The sequence below is a fragment of the Hemiscyllium ocellatum genome, chromosome 11 (assembly GCF_020745735.1).
Source record: "Hemiscyllium ocellatum isolate sHemOce1 chromosome 11, sHemOce1.pat.X.cur, whole genome shotgun sequence".
Taxonomy (NCBI): domain Eukaryota; kingdom Metazoa; phylum Chordata; class Chondrichthyes; order Orectolobiformes; family Hemiscylliidae; genus Hemiscyllium; species Hemiscyllium ocellatum.
The window spans coordinates 51,863,863-51,877,860 of NC_083411.1; the positions used below are offsets into that span (position 1 = coordinate 51,863,863).

At 42.8% G+C, this 13,998-nt stretch overlaps 1 pseudogene; it reads right to left on the reverse strand.

Moving 5' to 3' along the window:
• LOC132819985 (sodium- and chloride-dependent neutral and basic amino acid transporter B(0+)-like) overlaps positions 1-12,955 on the reverse strand; it is a 41,798-nt pseudogene extending 28,843 nt beyond the window's left edge.
• Between the last annotated feature and the right edge of the window lie 1,043 nt (positions 12,956-13,998).

Here is a 13,998-nt window from a genome sequence, read left to right on the forward strand (position 1 = left end):
ACTATCTGGTTTAGTCACTATGTCTTCCAATGAATTCAGCTCCTTCATCTTCCTACACATGGTATCTACCTCCAGACAGTTAATCTAAATCCATCCCAGGACTGTGTGTTAAAATAATAACTTATTACAATTAAAAGCAGAGAAATGAACATCAGTCACACATGATTCTAACCATTTCATGTTTAAGAATTCTGGTCATGAATATTATCCTTGAAGAGCAAGAAAACAAAGAAAAGTGTTTTGCTTTATAAATATTGTCAAAGTTACAATGCTTAGAAACCAGAGGAATATTAAATAGTAAAAGTTTCCTTTCCATGATGCCATTTTGTAACAAGTGTGCAATGTAAATAATACCTCAATCAAAATGAAACAGCTTCTCTCTCATTAAACACATATAAACAAACTAACCAACCCAAGAGGAGTTACTGCCCAACTGTGTAGGTTATTGGTGCAGCTATCTGCAGCAAGGTACTTACTCCCAGTATTGCTCACTCGGGCCCTGGTGAGGATTGGAGATTTCTGATCCATTTGGACAAGATCCATTGTTTTCCTGCAGCTGTGTTATATTAACGATTTCAAAATATCCATCACTCAGAGTGAGATTGCAGAGAGTCTCTGGAAAATATGTTTCAGTATTATACATCAATTTTGCATTCCATTTCAATATAACCAGGGTCACTGTTTCACTCTGACTGAATTAGTTAATCCTTTTGATTACATGGGTAAGGTTATGCATAGATCAGAACACAGAGGTACAGTCCGTGCACTCACTCTCAGCACAGTCCTGCTCTGGTGCTCAATCTGCTTAATCTCTTGTTGGATAAAAGTCTGCATAAAAGTAATTAGAAAACCAAATTAAAATGGTACTGTATATAAAAAGTTACTTCAAAAGTATTCACTAGTAGTTATTGAGAAGACTTTAAGGATTATAATGGGCTGGATTATCCAGGGAAGGAGAGTCTCACATACCTTGCTACACCCACTCCTTGTTTTACAAAATGAATGAATGGAGCTCCACAGTTCTGAGCGGTAGATTCAACTCAGGGCTCTCTCAGAAATGGGGAGCCACATTTTCAATCGACAGCTGCACAGTCAGAGCCAGAGCCTGCAGGGAAAGCAAACCCCTTTTCACAACTGCTGTCTTCTCACATTTAAAGTTCCTGACAGCTGCTGTCAAACAGGAAGTTCATAACATAAATGTGTGTTAGGGTGCAGGGAAGGGAAGGTGCTAAACTGATAGGAAAAGGTGCCAGCTAAATAGGGTGCACGTAGGTAGGTGCAGATATGCAAATCGAGCTATGTAAAATTCCATGTGGATAGGAGCAGGGTGACAGGTTGCCAGGTGGAAAGGTCCAGCTGAGGAGGTGTAGGTGCCAAGTGGTACGATGCCATGGTGCAGGATCCATGGAGTTTGCTAAATAGTCCAGTGTTGAGGGTAACTTGAGGATGATAGGAGAATTTTTGGGGGAAGGGAGCAGTCTGTTGTCGGTTCCAGTAGCAACAACATTGGTGGAGGGGATGGAGTCCAATGGTAACAGTGAATGGGGGGGGGGTCAAGTTTCATATCGGCAGAGAACTGGGGGTGATATCACATTTCCAGAGGAAGTTGGGGGCAGGGTGTCACAGCTGTGAAGCCATGTGCAGGGTTTTCAGAGCAGATTGTTAATTATTGATTGTACTGAAGCTTTCTTAGTGAGGTGGAGGATTTTCATAAAGAAGATCTCCTTCTCTAGCTGTGGTTACACACAAAAAGAATGCATTATATTTAGTTTATGATGCATTTAATTTTAAAAGCCTTTCAGCTGATTGGTGACTGAAGCAGGATGCTGTTAAATAAGATAAGAGCACATGGCATTTGGGGCATAGTACTGGCATGGATAGAGATTGGCTGCCTGGCAGAAGATAGAGAGTGGTGATAAAGGGCTTTTTTGGGTATTGCAGCCGGTGACTAGTGGAGTTCTGCAGGTATCAGTGTTGGGACCTTCACATTATACATTAACAATCTGGATGAAGGAGCTAAGGGCATTGTTGCTAAGTTTGCAGATGAGACAAGCTAAGTGAAGGGACAGGTAGTGGTGAGGAAGTGAGGAGGTTATAGAAGGCTTACAGAGATTAAGAGAGTGGGCAAAGAAGTGGCAGATGGAATACAATGTGGAAAAGTGTGAGGAAGTGCACTTTTGGTAGGAAGAATAGAAGCATAGACTATTTTCTAAATGGGGAAAGGCTTCAGAAATCTGAAGTACACATGGTCTTGAGAGTCTTGGTTCAGGATTCCCTTAAGGTTAACATGCAAGTTTCATTGGCAGTTATGAAGGCAAATGCAACTCACTTCAAGAGAGCTAGAACTCAAGAACAGGGATGTACTGTAGAGTCTGTGTAAAGCTTTGGTCAGGCCTCATTTGGAATATTGTGAGCAGTTTTGTGCCCTGTATCTAAGGAAGGATGTGCTGGCATTGGAAGAGATTCAGAGGAGGTTTACAAGAATGATCCTGGGGATGAAGGGCTTATCACATGATGAGCAGTTGAGGACTCTGTGTCTTTCCTTGAGGTGTATCTCAGTGAAATTTTAAGAATACTGACAGGCCTGGATAGAGTAGATGTGGAGAAGTTGTTTCCATGCATAGGAGAGGCCAGGATCCTAGGGCACAGTCTCAGAGTGGAGGGATAACCCTTTTGAACTGAGGTGAGGAGAAATTTCTTCAGCCAGAGAGTGATGAATCTATGGAACTCATTGCTACAGAGGGCTGTGGAGGCCAAGTCATTGGGTGAATTTAAGGCAGAGATAAAATAGTTCTTAATTGTAGGTGATCAAGCATTACAGGGAGAAGGCAGAAGAATGAGTTTGAAAACATATCAGTGATGATCGAATAGTGGAGCATACCTGATGGGACAATTGGCTTAATTCTGCTCCTATATCTTATGGTCTTATGATCTTACGGACATCCATAATTACTCTGAGCCCAGATGAACCACATTGTTGATGTACTCTTATCAATTCACTTTCAGAAACTAGCAATGTAAAAAATGAATTTCAAATAACATAAATCTCAAGGATAAGATGAAACAACTGTTTTCAAAAATTACATTGTAATTTTAGCTCAAATAACTTCTTCATATCTAATTATTTTTGGCAAGATGTAACATTCCAAATTCTGAAGTAGAAGATGTGGAAATCGATCGCTACTTGAATGAGTCCTAGCCTATGGAGATAAGGACTTCCATCACTGAATTCTGTGGGTGTATAATGGAAAATCCATGTCTTCTGGGTGTTGATAGATGTCCCTAACTGTATGGTATTAGACAGACAATGATTCTATCTTTATAAATTAAAAACTAAAAAGATGACTTCGTCACGGATTTTGAAATACTAAATGGAACAAATAACATCAAAGTCATCGAGTCAGAGAGATGTACAGCACAGGAACAGAACCTTTCAGTCCAACTTGTCCATGCTAAAAAACATATCCGAAATTAATCTAGTCCGATTTGCCAACATTTGGCCCGTATCCATCTCAACCCTTCACATTCATATACACATCCAGCTAACTTTTAAATGTTTTAATTGTACCAGCTTCCATCACTTCGTCTGAGGCAGAGAAAAACTGAGTTCTATTCTTCTGGAATATTGGATAATGGAAATGTCCTAAAATTTCGAGAGTTTTTTTTTGGAATAAAGATATGAAGCTCTCAATGCAAAAATACAGGACTGTGGATGATCCCTGACTGCATTGTACACTCTGGGACTGTCGGTGATCCCTGACAATATTGTACAGACTGGGACGGTGGTGATCCCTGACTGTATTGTACAGACTGGGACTGTGGGTGACCCTGACTGTATTGTACACTCTGGCACTGTGGATGATCCCTGACAGTATTGTACACTGTCTGGGACTGTGAGTGATCCCTGACTGTATTGTACAGACTGGGACTGTGGGATCCCTGACTGTATTGTCCAGGCTGTTTGTGGTGATTCTTGCCGTATTGTACAGACTGGGACTATGGTATCCCTGATGTATTGTACAGACTGGGACTGTGGGTGATCCCTGACTGTATTGTACAGGCTGCGACTGTGGGTGTATCCCTGACTGTATTGTACAGGCTGGGTCTGTGGGTGATCCCTGACTGTATATAAGCTGGACTGGGTGATCCCTGACTGTATTGTACACTGCACTGGAATCCCTACAGTATTGTACAGACTGGACTGTGGATGATCCCTGACAGTTTGTACACTCTGGGACTGTGGGTGATCCTTGACTGTATTGTACAGACTGCACTGTGGATGATCCCGACTGTATTGTACAGACTGGCATGTGGATGATCCCTGACAGTGGTACACTCTGGGACTGTGGGTGATCCCTGACTGTATTGTACAGACTGGCACTGTGGATGATCCCTGACTGATTGTACACCTGGGACTGGGAGTGATCCGACTGTATTGTACAGACTGGCACTGTGGATGATCCCTGACAGTATTGTACACTCTGGGACTGTGGTGATTCCTGACTGTATTGTACAGACTGGACTGTGATGATCCCTGACTGTATTGTACAGACTGGGACTGTGGGATCCCTGACTGTATTGTACAGACTGGACTGTGGGTGATCCCTGACTGTATTGTACAGACTGGGACTGTGGTGATCCCTGACTGTATTGTACACAACTGGGACTGTGGGTGATCCCTGACTGTATTGTACAGACTGGGACTGTGGGTGATCCCTGACTGTATTGTACAGACTGGGACTGTGGGTGATCCCTGACTGTATTGTACAGACTGGGACTGTGGTGATCCCTGACTGTATTGTACAGACTGGGACTGTGGTGATCCCTGACTGTATTGTACAGACTGGGACTGTGGATGATCCCTGACTGTATTGTACAGACTGGGACTGTGGTGTATCCCTGACTGTATTGTACAGACTGGGACTGTGGGTGATCCCTGACTGTATTGTACAGACTGGGACTGTGGGTGATCCCTGACTGTATTGTACAGACTGGGACTGTGGTTGATCCCTGACTGTATTGTACAGACTGGGACTGTGGGTGATCCCTGACAGTATTGTACAGACTGGGACTGTGGGTGACCCCTGTCTGTATTGTACAGACTGGGACTGTGGGTGATTTATCACCATATTGTGCAGACTGTAGTTGATGTCCAGGATCACCCACAGCCCCAGTCTGTACAGTATGGTCAGGGGAACACCCACAATCCCAGTTTATTTAAAAGTAGATTTTCTTTCAAAGCTGAAGTATTTTGTCCTCTGTTTCAGAAATTTCAACTTGACTCACATCAAGATTTCACATTAAGTCTTGTCAATTCACACAACATGAACCTTTGATAGTGACATGAGACATCCTGAGTTAAATAGTGTTATTGTGGAAGATGAGATGAAATTAAAGAGATGAGACATTTAAATAATTGCAACAAAAACTCTGTGTGTCTTAGAGTCAGACTGTGTAAGAAATATATGTGAGATGATCGATATTTGGAAAAACTCAGAGAAAGAGAATAAGTTAAGAAAATGATAGCTGCAAAAAACACAGTAATAGACAGAGAAGGGAGTCAGTGTGAGACACAATACAGGGATGGAGAGAGATACAAACAATGAACGCAGTCAGAAAGAACACAACACAGACTTATTGACAAGGTGAAAGTAAACGTGAGACATGTGAAAGACTGTTAAATTCTGATGTTTCACTATTTATTTCTGACTGACTGTCCTGCTATTCCAGTGACTCAGTGCCATGATTCCTGCTGCTGCTTTCTATCCGAGTCTTTCTGCTGTATGGCCACAATGAGGATGGTCACTGAAACTATTGTTCATCTCTCTCCCTCACTCAGACTGACAGAATGAACAATGAACAGTCAGTGTGTACACTTTCCCCAGTAGAAGCTAACACTGTACCTTTGGGGGTCCTGCTGCATGTTTCATCTGCTCCCCACCAACTGAAGCAGTCTGCCCATGGTAGGGGTGATTGGAAGGAAGCAAACAGGTAGTATAGACTGTAGCCAACGATGCAGTTGTACGAAATGTTGGACATTGTAATCAGAAGCATCATAGCAATCCCCACACCTGAAAACAGAAGAAAGAACAGGGGAGTCTGGTTTGTGAATTATTGATTTAAAATAATGTATTTGACATGCATTTGGCTGGTCATTCAACCAAATTGGATTTTCTTTCAGTGAGCACAGGACAGAACAGGGAGACTGCCGTGGCTGACCACACCTTTGGGGAAATATCGGTTTTGTTTAATCGATTATGTTGGCTGCTTCAACATTCAGTGTCCAACAGTAAAGATTTCAAAGGCTTTTTGTATTAAACAGGAAATGTTAATTATGTTATAGTTCTTTGTCTAGATTACAAGAATGATGCTCCTTGTCTTCACCTTTATATGCCCTCTCACTAATTCTTTAGGACACCATTATCATTGTGAGTGGTGATAATCACACATGCCCAGTCTTAGGCCATAAGGTCATAAGATATAGGAGCAGAATTAGGCCATTCATCCCACTGAGTCTGCTCTGCCATTCAGTCATGGCTGATATATTTTTGAACCTCATTCTCTTGAGTTCTCCCCATAACTCTTGCACCCCTTACCACCAAGAACCTATCTATCTCTGTCTTGAGTATACTCAATGACTTGGCCTTCACAACCTGCTGCATCAATGAGTTCCACAGAGTCACCACCCTCTGGCTGTGGACATTCCTCTTTATCTCAGTTCTGATGAGTTGTCCCTTCAGCTTGAGGTTGTTCCCTCATGTCCCAGTCTCTCCTACTAGTGGAAACATCTTCTCCAGGTTTACTCTATTCAGACCATTCATTATTCTGTAAATTTCATTATTCTGTAAATGTCATTATTCTGTAAATGTCATTATTCTGTAAATCCTCCTAGGCTCCTTTGAGTCCTTAACTGTTCCTCATTTGACAATCCCTTCATCCCTGGGATCATTCTTGTAAACCTCCTCTGGACCACTCCAAGGCCAGAACATCCTCTCTGAGACATGGGGTCCAAACATTTTCATATATTTCAAATGCCGTCTGACCAGAGCCTTATAGAACCTCAGTAGCACATCTCTGCTCTTATATCCTAACCCTCTTGAAATGAATGTTAACGCTGTATTTGCCTTCCTACCTGCCAACTGAACCTGCATGTTAACTTTAAGGGAATCCTAAACTCCTACCTTTATGTTTCGGTTTTCCAAAGCCTTTCCCCAATTTGAAAATAGTCTTTGTTTCTATTCTTCTTACCAAATTGCATAACTCTCACAATTTCCCATCCTGTATTCCATCTGCCATTTCTTTGCCCACTCTCCTCACTACTGTAAGTACTTCTGCAGCCTTCCCACTTCCTCAGCCCTTCCTGTCCCTCTACCAATCTTTGCGACAACTGCAAACGTAGCAACGATGCCCCCAGTCCCTTTGTCCAGATTGTTAATGTATAATGTTGTGGTCCCAACAGTCCTTGTGGAACTGGTGGATTTATCCCTAATCTCTGCCCTCTGCCAGTCAGCCAATCCTCTATCCATGTCTGGATGGGTTACTGTTTGGAGAGTCAGTGTAGACTTGTTGGGCCAAAGGGCCTATTTCCACACTAATCTAACCATGTCAGGACCTTGCCCCTAACACCACCGGCTCTTATCCCATTTAGCAGCTTCATACATGGCTCCTGATTTTAGGCCTTCTGGAAATTCAAATAGATCACATCCATTGGTTCTCCTTCGTCTAACCTGCTCATTACCACCTTAAAGAATTCTAACAAACTTGTCAGACATGACCTACCCTCGATGAAGCTGTGCTAACTCAGCCCTACTTTACCATGCACTTCCAAACCCTCCACAATCTCATCCTTAATAATGGACTGTAAAATCTTATAAATGATCAAGGTCAGACTAACCGGCTTATAGTTTCCTCCCTTCTGCCTCCATACCTTCCGAAACAGGGATGTTACATTAACCATTTTCCAGTTGTCTGGCAACTTCCTTGACTCCAGTGATTCCTGAATGTTCACCAACAATGCCTGTACAATCTCCTCAGCTATCACCTTCAGGATTCTGGGGTGTAGTCCATCTGACCCAGCTGAATTACTCACCTACAGACCTTGCAGCTTCCCCAGCACCTTCCCCACAGGAATGGCCCCTACACTCACCTCTGCCTCCTGACTCTTGACATCCTGGCACACTAATGGTGCCTCCACCAGTGAAGACTGATGCAAAGTCCCTATTCACTTTCTTCACCATTTCTTTGTTCCCCATTACTACTTCCCCAGCCTCATTTTCTAATGGTCCAATGTCCACTCTCACCTCTTTCTGACCTTTTATGCATCTAAAGCAACTCTTGCAATCTTCTTTTATATTACAATCTGCTTATCGTCAGATTTCATCTTCTTCCCCCTTATTGCTTTTGTAAGTATCCTCTGCTAGTTTTTAACTGCCTCCAAATTTCCAGACTTCCCACTAATTTTCACCACATTGGATGCTTTTCCTTTTGATTTGATGCTATTCCTGACTTCCCTTGTCTGCCGTGGTTGCCTCATCCTCCCTTTACTATGTTTCTTCTTCCTTGGGATGAATTTCTGTTTTGCCCCTCAAACTACCTCCAGAAACTCCTGCTATTGCTGCTCTACCGTCCTCCCTGTTATGGTCCCCTTCCAATCAACTCAGGTCAGCCCCTCCCTCATGGCTTTCTGGTTGCATTGACTCAATTGTAAAGATCTTACACCAGATTCCTGCTCTTCCATTTCAAACTGAAGGGTGAATTTTATCATATTATGGCCACTGCCCCCGATGGATCATTCACCTTAAGCTCCTTAATCGAGTTTACCTCATTACACAGCACCAAATCCAGAATTGCCTGTCCCCTGGAGGGCTCTATCACAAGTTGCTCGAACAAATCACCTCGTAGACATTCTGCAAATCCCTTTTTTATTGGATCCCCTACCAACCTGATTTTCCTCGTCCAGTTGTATATTGAAGACTCCCATGATTACTGCAATTGTGCATCATTTTTTACATGCCTTTTCTACCTCCTGATTTATTTTCTGACCCATATCCTGACTGCTGCTGGGAGGCCTGGACATAACTCTCGTCAGGGTCATTTTTGCTCTGCAAACCCTCAATTTTCCAAGATGGCGACAGTGTAGCAGGGCTGCATGCAGACTCTTATCTAGAGCTCATCCACTTCCATCTACGTTTTAAAAATCTTTTAATTTCTGCTCTCTCTTGATTTTTTTTCTTTTCATTTCTCGTTTCTTTGGTGGGTTGGTCAGAGGCAACAAGAGCAGGCTTTACACGGAGTGGTGACAGCCTTCCGGTAATTGGAGGTGGCAGTGATGGTAGCAAGGACATTCCCCTGCTCCTCCAGCAATCGGAGACGGAGGTGATGGACTCTTTAAGGTGCCAGTGCTGGCATATTGGAGGACGGTGGCTGGAGTGGGAATCTTGGCACACCAGCAGACTGGCCTGTCAGTGGAATGAGGCACTCCGGCTCGCAGTAGGCCCAGAGCGGGGACACCTGGTGTCACCAAGGCATCAGCGGAGCAGGAGACTCCTGGCTGGAATCACGGGAGGCCCGGAGTGGGAACTCTTGGTTGTGGGGCCCAACAGTCTACCCAGTATTGGAGGCAGCATTGAAATGGGCCCAGCAGTGATGAGATGGCGCCTGAAGAATGGTGACTCCTATAACAGCGGGTCCAGTGCAGACAGCTGCAAGTCAGTGGAGATGGGCGAGTGACACAGTTGTGGCATCTCTCTCCAGTCTCTCTTTGCAAAGGCATATTCCAGCAGGAGATGTGAGACAGTCACAAACTCCCCCTCCTTAAACCGATTTGTAGGCAACATGCAGTGGCGCAGACAATCCAGGCGTACGTGAAGAATCTCACAGGTACTGCCCTTCTCACCATGAGCCAAGTGATGTCATGGTGCTTGTTGGAAAATTCTGGCGATGAGGCATTCTGCGAAATGACTTTGACAGTCTGCTGACTAACCTGTCCTTTTCCAACAGGGTCTTGAGGATGCTACATACTGACCTCTTCCTAATAGACCTGTGATGAAAAGTGTTTTGAAATTCTTCACAAAGGAAAAGCGATATGGAACAGTCAAATTCCTTGGAGCAGTCTGCAGCAACAAGACCAGTCCCATCCTTCACAACACCAGGGACAAGTAGAACCTCAGTACATAGTCAGATTTAGTGTTTGTGTACTGAGGAGCTACACACAGCTTGATGCAGCCACACACAAAGAAGGACAGGTCATACACAAGAGAAACCAACACTTGTCACAGATGTGGTCACATTGAACCTCATATCATCCGTCATCATTTCCGCCACCTCCAAACGGACCCCACCACCAGGGATATATTTCCCTCCCCTCCCCTATCAGCGTTCCGAAAAGACCACTCCCTCCGTGACTCCCTCGTCAGGTCCACACCCCCCACCAACCCAACCTCCACTCCCAGTACTTTCCCCTGCAACTGCAAGAAATGCAAAACTTGCACCTACACCTCCCCCCTTACTTCCCTTCAAGGCCCCAAGGGATCCTTCCATATCTGCCACAAATTCACCTGCACCTCCACACACATCATTTGCTGCATCCGCTGCACCCGATGTGGCCTCCTCTATATTGGGGAGACAGGCCGCCTACTTGCGGAACATTTCAGAGAACACCTCTGGGACACCCGGACCAACCAATCCAACCACCCCGTGGCTCAACACTTCAACTCCCCCTCCCACTCCGCCAAGGACATGCAGGTCCTTGGACTCCTCCATCACCAGACCATAGCAACACTGGAGGAAGAGTGCCTCATCTTCTGCCTAGGGACCCTCCAACCATAAGGGATGAACTCAGATTTCTCCAGTTTCCTCATTTCCCCTCCCCCACCTTGTCTCAGTCCCAACCCTCGAACTCAGCACCACCTTCCTAACCTGCAATCTTCTTCCTGACCTCTCCGCCACAACCCCACTCCAACCTATCACCCTCACCTTAACCTCCTTCCATCTATCGCACTTCCAACACCCCTCCCCCAAGTCCCTCCTCCCTACCTTTTATCTTAGCCTGCTTGGCACACTCTTCTCATTCCTGAAGAAGGGCTCATGCCCGAAACGTCGATTCTCCTGCTCCTTGGATGCAGCCTGACCTGCTGCGCTTTTCCAGCAACACATTTTCAGCTCCTCAGTAGGGTCCATCAACTCCAATTTCATGCAGTTACAAGATATTGTCTAGCCCTACATCTCGATTTTATTTAAAAAGTTCTTAATTTTTTTTTCAAAAAATTCCAACTGATCTTTTAATTTGTAACCTTAAATATTTCCCTTATTTACCTTCAACCTGAAAGTAGCCAATAATAGTCATGTTAGTAGCTATTATCAACCAATGAACTTATGCCTTACCAGTGATGTCACTCTGCTGTGTTAGGTCCCGAATCCTGGGTTTCAATTCATCATTTTTATAAAAAAACCTGACAAACTATGAGCCAAAAACCAATAGACAGCATGTACCACATCTAATAACGTGTATGGCAGATCAGAGTGCAACATTACTTCACAAGCTTGGCTTTAACCTTTGTCAGATAAGGGAGGTTTATTATTATTTATTAAATCAACACTATTACTTTTCCGAATTTGCTGCGACTGTATCGATAAAATAAACATTCACCTTGTAACATAGGCACAGCCCTCCACACTGCAACAGGCCCAAGGCTGGCAAACTGACCAAAGGAACACTCCAAGAAAAACAATGGTATCCCAACAAGGGCCAGCATGACAGAATAGGGAATAAGGAATGCACCTGGAAAATAGCGGAAAGGATTTCAATTTTCAAGTGAAACTCCATGCTTACACTGTGTGGGGTGGATTAAAATTTACCCTGAAATCTCTACGAATGTCCAAATTCCCGTTTTGTGAATTTCACTCTCTAACACAATCAGATATCTTTTCAGGTCACTTTACACAGTCATGTTGTGACATTTCTTATACATTTGCGCTTGGTTTCCATCAATCCAATGGTGTGGGTTGTGAAGAGCCCTGATTTGAGCAGTTTTGATGATAATGTACAAACCTGAACACAGGGCCTGACTGAGGAGCCTGCTCTTCTGAGGATTTCACACATTGTGCAGTAAATATATCTGAGGTGGATGGCTCATGCATTCTAAACAATATCAATTGAAAATACATTGCAAATTAATAAATGAACCATTTACTTTGGTTTATAAATAGCATATATTTGATGCATCACATTGCTAATTTTAAACTATTACCTTGACATATCTCTCTCTTCATAAGAAAATAGTAGTCAAACTTGTTAGCTGTGGGATTGAATTTACCAGTTCACATTGAAATTGTTTAACTCTGCATTATTTACTATATCATTTTTAGTGCAATAAACATTTGTTATTTACTGAACTACAATTTTCAGGATAAGTCAACAAATCGATCCATTTAGTTCTGCCTTTCTTACTCTCCGATATTTTTAATTTCTCTACCATACCTCCTCCGTTTTTGTAAGCCAGGTAAGGAAATCTCCAAACATTCCCAAAACCCACTGCATTACCAATCATTGAGAGCAGGTAATCAGTCTTCGAAGACCAGTTACCCCGTTCCACATTCTCATCACCCACAGCACCATGTTCATTGGCGGTATCCTGGGAGAAAGAATTGAAATGGCAAGCTCAGACATTAATCTTTCTCAGACTAGATCTCAAGTGAAATGTATAGTCACCACTCCCACAACTATCGGAAAATGGTGCAGTTCTCTATTTAGCAGCAATGTCTGTCAGGTTAGAAACAGCCAGATGTCCACAGAGAGTCTACAATTCACAACGACCAAAATCTACAAATCAACAGTATCTCAAATTGTCTTACATGGATTTTTACTGTTTTGTTTTGTTGAAATACTCACCGTATCCTGTGGAGGGTTTGGCCGATTGTCATTCAGTAAGAACCGAAATAAATGCCTTCGGTCCATTTTCAGACATCAATGAACTATTCTTCCACTTGCACAAGAATTGGAAGTAAAATGAGGACACTCCTTTTGGCCAAAAGTCCTTCAACTTCTCATGAATGGATTATTCTTGTTGAGTCAGAAGTCAGCCTCTTACTGTGTTTCATAACAGGTGTAACTCTACTTAGCTAATCATTCAATTTCCACACTAAACATTTCTATTGAGTTAAATGATTTGTTTTCAGAACAGTTACGATCAAAGGGCATTCATTCCCTGTCCTCAGGGTTTGGGCAAAGCGCTGGTTTTAAAAGGAATAGCTTCCAAGTGAATCCAAACCAAGTTGAACTTCAGCCAAAGAAAAGCTATCTAAGATTTCTTCTAAAAATGAACGGGTCTTCTCCCATATTAGAAATATAATTGTCATCCCCTGCTACCCGAGTTCATTTTACGTAATGAAATTTTAATTAGTTTTGAATGTGTGGCTGCAGTTTTGTAATCCCTATATAAGATGAAATGTACATGGATTTGGGAAAAACATGATTGCTTGTCCATTGATCTGGCAGTCTCACCTCTAACCAAATGTTTAAAGTTAGAAGATTATAAGAGAGAAGTAAATCTGTATTGCTTTCTTAGCATTCCATCATGAAATGTTATCGCCTAAATTATAACTATGCTTACTAAAGTGAGGTGTAATAGTTCTATAGTTGGAAAAGTTAAGTAACTATTAAATAGTATGGTTCCTACACTGTTGCCTCTGACTATCAGCAAGTCACCAATTGAAAGAGCAGCACATTAATATTCAAAAGTCTTCATCTGTATTGGAGTAGGTTATTGATAGGGTAAAGCAATATTCTGAATTGTATGATTAGATAGGGCTCTCTCAGTGTGAGATCCAGAGCTAATTACTGAAAAACTTCCATTGCTTTCAAATGTTATTTACTGATCAGCTTAGCCATCTGGCTGGATCATTAGAAGCTTTGCTAGGTGCATGATCTTTTGGCTGAATCACAAACACCAGTGGGTTTGGAAGAGTGATGATTGCATATAAAAATACAACAAAAAGTGT